Below are 8,901 nucleotides of genomic sequence, written 5' to 3'. Positions count from 1 at the left end.
CACGTTGAAGAAAATATAATCTGATCAAACATTATTCAGCTTTAAATATTGTTCAGCTTTAAAGTTACTGTGCAACTGTGTAATAAAAATGTGCTCACGACTTTGGCCTTGAGAGCGATAAGAAGCGATCGCCTCATCCTGCAGGTGAAAGATATCTGCAAGCGAAGAGACTAGAACACCCAAGGCCGATTTCCTTTTATGGAGTTGTTTTTCTGCTAATGCAGCACTTTCCTCACAACCCCCTCCTGTAAGTTTTAGAGAATATATACCCATCCTCACAGCAAATATTTGGAATCTCTTGATGTGAGCTGCGTTGAGAGTTTGTCTCTGTCTCAATAAAAGTTCACTGATTCCCCATCTGCAGCAGGTGTCCGGTTGTCTTCATTCTCCGCCAGCCTGGTTAAGTCAATTCCTCCTTAACATCTAAAAGAACCTATTTAATGAAGGAAGACGGGTTCACTTTGTGTTTAATATTATTCTATTGCTGTTGTTGTTTTTTTTATATCCTTCAATTGGCGTCACGAACAGGATCCGCTCCAGGCCAAACTGGAACGGGAGGGAGGACATCGGCCGTGGTCTGAGTGAACGGAGTTTGGACAAAAGCTGTGTACACACAAAAAACAAGGTAAGCAGACCTTTTATTTCTGCTATATTGAACATTATAAAAATACTTAGTGTCCAAACTCCTAGTAATTCATAACCAAAATTGTCTGGCTTACTTAAGGCTTGTTGAGAATCAGACAAGTGAATAAGAGATAAGTGAATAAGAAATAAGTGAATAAGTGAATAAAGATAAGAGTGAACTGAGGTCTGACCACGGTTGCAGCCGACGGGTTTGCTCTCCGGTGTCGGATACATACCTCAGCAGGTCTGGGACCTTGAAAGGGTTTATTAGTAACGCCTTTCTAAACAAATTAAAAGGTTAAAGGCCTTGAGAATATTTTTTAGTAATATTCTCTAAACTACAGAAGGGTTAGGAAGGCCCAGAGGACTTTATTAGAAAAGATCCTCTAAAACTTAAAAAAGAGAAGTACTGGTTGGAGTCCAAAGGACGGGTCCCTTTGATCAATAGGAGAAAACGGATCTCTTCTTAAAACCCCGATGATTTTAGTGTTTTAAATGTTTTGATGTTCTGTTTGATATTGGACACACATAAATACACGCTGAATGCTTGCTGTGGAACACTGGGCAGGACAGTTTGGTTCTCCGTTGTTCACAGATTACACAATTAAAGGAACTAGGTTCCTCTTTTGGTTAAAATAATACACCACACATAGAATTTTTTTACACATTTATTACATACATAAGGAGGGTAATGAGTGACTGCAGGTAATGTATGAAGTGTGAATGAGACGTGTGAACAAGGTGACAACCAACTAGCACCCCTATCAGGAAGCTCTAGGCAAGGTTACCCGCCAGACTCCGGTTTGGTAGAAGCCTGGTAACACCTGAAGGGATATTTCAGTGCTGACTCACCTTTAAAGCAGCGCCCCAGCTGATTAGTGCCTAACAGAGGCAGAAACCCAGCTGGCCCAAATTCTCCTTTAAAAGCAATAAAAGAACACTCCTCCATTGACAGTAAAATGGATGGAGAATCAGATCGAGAAACTAATGATGATGGTTGGGGTCCCGGTGTTATTCTTAGCACATTGGGAGAACAATTAACATGTGTTGAGACAGTCATCAACTCCACACACCAGCCTAAAGAAGCAAAACAGCTGAAAGATGCTTTTAAATTAGTCAAAAAGTTAGGGGTAACCTCTTCTGGCATATGTCTATGCGGGCCCGTGTGTAAATAGAACATAAATTACCGGTGTGTGTAAATAAAGTGTAAAATAGTGGTATAAACTGTCTGTTGAATTTCTCCTGAGTGTTGAAAAAAAGGAAAAACTCTTTTCTGCTCTCTCTGAGAGAGGGGCTGTGTGTGTGAGACAGGAAGTGTGCATGCCCATAGAAGGAAAGAGATGAGGTAAACTCTGTGCAGATAGACCGAAGTAAAAAAAAAAAAGGAAAAGGGTCTCTCTCTCTCTGTCTCTGTGAGAGAAAAAAGGTGGGGGCCGAGTGAGCCCGCGGGGCCGAGCGGGTCCGCGGGAGCGAGCGTGTATGCTGTATGAGGAAGAAGGGAGTGAGAGGGAGCGAGTGAAAAGAGTAATCGAGTATTTGGTGATTTTTTATTATTTCAGAGGCACTGGGTAAGAGTTTTGACTTTAGCTGTGAGAGTTGTGAAAAGAGCAGGTTTTTCTTTTGTTGTAGACTGTGAGTAATCGGTGTTTTTCTGCCTATTGTGCTGCGTGGAAGACACAGAAGTGTAGAAATGTTTGTGGTTTATCTTTGTTTGACGTTTTATATAGAGTTGGTTGATTCAGGGTGATTTCTCCCGTTTAAGGGAGGAGTTGCATTGTGGTTATGTTAAAGCTTTGCTGTAGGGTATGTGTGTGATTTTGTGCTGGCTTCGCATGTTTAAATGGATGCATAGAAGTTTGTCAGTGAGAAATTGTTATGGTGGGGTTTTAAAGTTAGTAAAGAGTCAAACAACGCCCACTGTTTTAAAAAGGCCCAAAACATCATAAAAGACACCTCACATCCTGGCCACTCCCTGTTCGAACTGTTGCCCTAAGGCAGACGGTACAGGGCAATCAGAGCAAGGACTAATAGACTCAAACACAGCTGTTATCCAACTGCAATAACACATCTGAATACTACAAAAATGTCCACCATGCCACTCTTGTGTTAATCTATGCACGGTCTGAAGCATGACGGTGGAAATACTTAGTATTTTAAGTATTCTATCTATTTTATTGATTGAATTTTATTGTTTTTTTATATTTGATATTACTAGGGATGATGCAATGATCGGGGACCATTCTTAATGTCGTCGGTCTCATGACAATGACAATAAAGTTTTTGATTTTGATTCTGATTCTGAAATACACCCTCCTCAAGAGTCCAATGATTTAGGCAGTTATGTTTATACAAATACTAAATGTATGTTTAGTGTCTTCATACAGGTGTTTTTTCTTAACCTGGAAGCCTGAGTACGGCAGCAGAAGACAGGCCAAGCTTTGGCTAAAATTCACGGCTGGACACCAGAGTTGTCCTCACCCCTCCCGGTAAAACAAAAAAGAGAGAATGTAGTTTGAGGCGGGTTTTTCTCGCTGAACTGCTCTGGGTGCTGTGTCCCTGAATCTCACCAGTGTTAACCTCTGGCGGAAGACATGGAGAAAAGGAAAAGATGTTCCTGGTAAATCACTGAAACAAATAAAACCACACACAACCAGAGAAAGATATGAGAAGGGTGAGGAACAGACACATGTGCGTGTTAGAGAAATGCCTCGTTTGAGAAAAAGTTAAAGTAACCCATATACAGACGCACCCATACATGCAATGAAGAAACAGCTTACATACATGTGCACGTACATGCAAGGTTAAAGTAGCGACACTTAACATACACCTGTTTTTAAATGATATAGTTTATACATTACTGACAATTAAACGGTTTGGGTTGCAGGACAACAACGTAACGTCAAAAGACAAAGACACTGGTCTGAGGATTAAGTGAGGACACGACAAATTTAGTGGTTAAAAGGGTCGACTTGGGACATGTTTTTGTTGATTGTTTAAGACAAATGACTACTGAATGATAGGAAATTCCTTTTTAGGTTTCTAAACAGGATCTTAAGAATTTTAACACGTACCTGTGTTGTCCTGTCAACTTGAGGGGTTATGAGTTGATTATATGGTGAAAAGAAAAAAAAAGAACAAAAACAAAAAAGGGGGGAGACGAGATCTCGTTGTTTCTCCCCTCTCGGGATAACACAGCCAACACAGCACAGCCAACACAACATCATTTTCCTGTTCGCCTGTTTTGTTTTGTTTTTGTTTTTTCTGAGAGCCGAAGCTGACCTGGACTCCTACCCTCCCCTCTACCATCGTTGCCCTCTCCGCGACCATCTTTGACCCTTTGACCCCTGAAGGCCACAGCAGCTGGACTCACAACAACAACTTGAGGATGTCAACAGTGCTGCAAAAGAGTGATCTCATGCAGCAGAGACGGAGAGCACTAAACCTAAAGCCCGTTTCACTACACGGGGGAAATTCCCAGGCTGCGTCAGCTGACAGAGCTGTGACGAGACGCGCATTAAGCCCGGAGGAAAAGGGACGGTGAGCAGAAGGATGCTGACCTCTGAGAAGAGCCGAACAGCAGAGCTGCAGAGGGCCGTGGAGCAAAGTAAGGACAACATAAACAGACCCAAAGAGGAGGGGAGGACCCTAGGCCATGCGTCAGGCCGCTGGTTTACCTAAACTACAGAACAGGAAGGTGATGAACACAAACATATACCAACACACGAACACACACTTCTGCATGCGCCTACTTAGAATGAAGGGAAACACACACATGAACACTTATGCACTTGTTGAGGGAGTAAAAACTGATACATACCCATGCACTAAAATCAAAATGTTGATTTAATTTACTAAGAAGTGACACACAATGCTCCAGCTGCTGCAATGAAGAATGCTTTACTGACAAAGGCTCAATGCTGCACACAACAAAGTCAAATACAGAATTTGCTATAATAATAAGCCCAGAGGGCATTTGTGTGGTCTGGGGAGCAGAGTCCGGAGCGGTTTGGTTATGAAAATGATGCCCGTGCGAGATATCTGGGGCTTAAGGCCTCGACTTAATTGTTTACTCTACACTAAAAAGAAAAGAAAACACTCTGAGCAGTGGTGCAGAGTGAAAACGAGGAATTAACAGTGTGAGTTTTATTTCAGAGCGCCACGTCATTGTGATGGAGATTTAATAAAGGAGGAACACACGGACAAAGAAGAAGAGAAGGGGGGGCAGCCCTTGAACGCGATTGCCTGAGGCATTAAAGTTCTGTACTAAATTCTGGTTTCCAGTGTGAGAAAAGTCACGCAGTGCCAGTAGTAGAGCTAGGTTGAGTGATGATTCTAAATTACTGTAAGTAAATCATCGTACACCGTTCAAGTTTCATGAAAACGGGGATCTAGACTTTGTTGAACCCTAGGCAATTTGAACAGGTAAAAGTCGAGTGACCAAGTAGCAGTTGAATAAAAGTCATTGAATAAGTGTTGAAATAAACTGGCAGAATTAAGAGAATTAAAACATTTCAAGAGCTCAACTTACTTAATGGTTCAATTTTGTTTCACGAACGCAAAACATATAGGTTTATGAATATGAAAAGGTTGAGGTGGTGTTGATTTGACTCTGTGTAGGTTTAGGTTGGTATTTTTATTGATGGGAAGAATATTCAGTGACAAGTCCTAAGACCCGGGCGTCTGCATTTTGTTTTTGTTATTTTTCATTTTATTTTGTTTTATGTTTACTGATTTTTGTTTGTGAATCTTTTCTTTAAGCAGATCTGCACATCGGAAATTACAAGCATTACACGTCGGCGAGAAAATTGTTGTAAGTGAGTTTCTCCGCATTGAAATGGGTTCTGGAGGAAACACTTGTGGGGACAATTAGAAACGAGAGTCCCTGTTTAAAAAAGGATTCAGCGAGGTAATCCAAACTCAAGTTCTTGTTTCTTTTTGAGATGACGTCATTTTGCTGAGTGTGGAAACTAGATGCGATGACAGGTTTCACTATCAGCAAAGAACGGATGAATGGATGAAAGACTGGGAATAAAAACAAACGGACTGACTGGTAAAAGATGACAAGACTTGACCATGACTCAAGGTTAACCACCTCCACCTAGATAGGATAAAAGGGTGGATGAATTTATGTGGGTTTCTCTTACAGGAGTAGAAGGATAACAAAATATTCGAGGATGAGTGAACCTGTAAATGCCATTTTTGTGTCTTGTGTTGCTTACAGAGGTAACTGCGCAGCGTTACCATTTACATTTTCTTCCCTACAGGGTTACAGTTTTAATGTTTTTCTGTTACAGGATTTCTGGGCGGATGTATGAAGAAACGGTGTTTATGGGTTAGGAGTTGGGGATGCTATTACACTGTATTCTGGTGAGAGTGTTGGGGGAGACACACCCTGTCTTGAAAACTGTGATTCTTTTACAGGAAATGTTTTATAGCACCTATGGAATGAGGATGCCTGACTACGGTCAATGTGCTGCTAATGTTTGCTTTGCTTTGGTGAGAGGGGTGCAGTAGAAAACAGACAAGTGACATGACAACAAGTAATAATAACAGATAACAAATTTGGGGACAGTTTGACCTAGAGCCCACTAACTGGCCATTAGGGGCTCTCTCTCTCATTGCCCAAAGGGTGAATAAAGCAAATTGTGGCAATAATAGTGATTTAATGATTGGAGAAACCTGAACATGATACTTGTCTGTTGAGCTGAATCGTTTATTACTCTTATGATTTTCCGGTGGGACTATGAAGATTTTTTGGTACAGATTGCAGGTTGTTGCTCTTTAACTCCTAGAACACGCCCTTGGCGAGGTGGGGGGAACTGGACCACCTTTCTCTGCCCCATCATCCTCTATTAGACGACATCCAAGCTAAGTAAACATGTCTTGGCCCTTTCCCCCTGAAATGACAGGCAGGCAAAGATGTTGCGTCTTTGTTTGCTTCCTGGCCCTGGGTCTCATTCCCATTGGCATAATCCTGATCTGTGAAGGGCCCCCGACACTTCTGACACCTTCAAGTTCAAAAGCTTCGCCCCCTTCTGACAGTCCCAATCTGACAAATGTAGCCCCTAGGGTCTTGCCCACCACTTCCTCTCCAGTTTTACCATATTCACTTTTGAATGTCCTTAGCAGTTACCGTTCTGAGTTTATTTTACGGTTGATTTATTCTTTCACATTTTCACGTTTATATCTCTCATTATTATAGTATACTCTGTACTCTCCACATTTTTATCATTACTTATGCTTTTTCGTTGCTGAGTTACAGGAACTGTTAATTTTGTGTCACTACCCTGGTTGCACTAACTCGTTGTATCCGTGTGTGCAGGACAGCTGTTACTGCTTTCATCGGGAACCGAGACTGCTTGCAGCCGACCCCTGGGCAGGGTGGTGCCTGGACTCTTTTCTCCTCATCTGCAATGACAGATAAAGACAAATGATAAGACCCGAGGAGTTTTTCGAGCCAGGCTTCGACACGTCTCTGTGTTCCTTTGATTGTTACTTATTTTTGTGTGTTGACCCATTTAAGATGGGTCAAAAGGGGGATTTGAAGAAAATATAATCTGATCAAACATTATTCAGCTTTAAATATTGTTCAGCTTTAAAGTTACTGTGCAACTGTGTAATAAAAATGTGCTCACGACTTTGGCCTTGAGAGCGATAAGAAGCGATCGCCTCATCCTGCAGGTGAAAGATATCTGCAAGCGAAGAGACTAGAACACCCAAGGCCGATTTCCTTTTATGGAGTTGTTTTTCTGCTAATGCAGCACTTTCCTCACAACCCCCTCCTGTAAGTTTTAGAGAATATATACCCATCCTCACAGCAAATATTTGGAATCTCTTGATGTGAGCTGCGTTGAGAGTTTGTCTCTGTCTCAATAAAAGTTCACTGATTCCCCATCTGCAGCAGGTGTCCGGTTGTCTTCATTCTCCGCCAGCCTGGTTAAGTCAATTCCTCCTTAACATCTAAAAGAACCTATTTAATGAAGGAAGACGGGTTCACTTTGTGTTTAATATTATTCTATTGCTGTTGTTGTTTTTTTTATATCCTTCAACGTTAACTTTTATCGAGTGGGAAAAAAGTTAGCTTGTTTATATTATGCTAACATAGCTGTGTTGCTAGCGGTCACATAGCACATCATTATATACCAACTAGCCAAACTTCAGTAACCCTACAAACGTCACTGCTGTTTAGCTTTCTGTCTTCATTTATGTTGGAAGTGATAGCAGAGCTGTACATTTTCATTTGTTTCCAAAACCCGGCAGTCAGGACATGCTATATTGTATTTAGATAGAAGCTAGCGAGCTAACTCCCTGCTAACTTCTAACTCCGTTAAATGTCATAAATTCCGTTTTCATGGATGCCTGGATGTTAAACTCAATTTTATTAAAGATGAAAGACTTTAGACAGTTTTTCAACGCTTAGTAATGCCATAGTTATCGTTTGATATATGGACCTGCAGCAGAGTTTAGGTCCAGACACGGCTAGTGACGTCAGACTGAACAAGGAGACGACTAAGCTCCAGTTACATCAGTGCAAGTAAACAAACAATATATATAAGAAGAGTAAGAAAATAAATATACACTTTAGGACTAGGGATAAAGGGATCAATAACAATTTAAAATTTACAGTTTGATGATTTAAAGTCTCACACACAACCGAAAGGGGAGGAGGGGGCGGCTGCTTCCAAATAGAGCGCATTTCATTCATAATGATGTAAATCCAAGCCCATTATGTATTCATGATTTGAATCCTGGGTTGTGTGAAATCTCAGAAATGCACCCTAGACAAAGTGAATCTGTGAAAGGTGTGTTAGATCATGTTGTGGTGATCCTTGGGTTGAGGGATGGGTGTTCATACTGCAGTGCAAAATTAAAACCAATGGAAGATGGACAAGAAAAGTTCAAAGCCATCAGGTCCTCAGTTTAGAAAAAAGAGAAAAGAAGAGGAGGAGAAACGAGCAAAAGATACAGGTAAGCAGATGTGTCATTGGATAATGGCAGGTCATCCTGAAACAATCAGAATCAAAATACTTTATTAATCCCTAAGGAAATTATGTGGATTACAGTTGCTCCAAGAAGAAATGGTAAAAAATAGTAACAGTAACGGACTAAACTCCAAACAATATATTATATTACAGATTTTAATATTAATTAGTCATTGTCAATTGTTGATTTGTTCTGTTCTCATTGTATGACGAATTATGATGGCTGTTTGGTAGCCGTTTGCATACTATGCATACTCTCTCTCTCTCTTCATATGTGTGTGTGTGTGTGTGCACA

At 41.0% G+C, this 8,901-nt stretch overlaps 1 long non-coding RNA gene across 1 annotated transcript; it reads left to right on the top strand.

The window, feature by feature from the left end:
- Position 1: 1 nt before the first annotated feature.
- On the top strand, positions 2–7,524 carry LOC146700151 (uncharacterized). Its single transcript, XR_014922516.1, has 2 exons — positions 2–399; positions 529–7,524. It is a non-coding gene; the product is annotated as an uncharacterized LOC146700151 (long non-coding RNA).
- The last annotated feature ends 1,377 nt before the right edge of the window (positions 7,525–8,901 follow it).

Source organism: Copadichromis virginalis, linkage group LG10 (assembly GCF_057382275.1).
Source record: "Copadichromis virginalis isolate Kocher_CV1m ecotype Utaka linkage group LG10, C_Virginalis_male_GT1.1, whole genome shotgun sequence".
In the NCBI taxonomy this organism is placed as follows: domain Eukaryota; kingdom Metazoa; phylum Chordata; class Actinopteri; order Cichliformes; family Cichlidae; genus Copadichromis; species Copadichromis virginalis.
The sequence above is the reverse complement of the archived record's forward strand: the minus strand, read 5'-3'. Positions and strand labels throughout refer to the sequence as shown.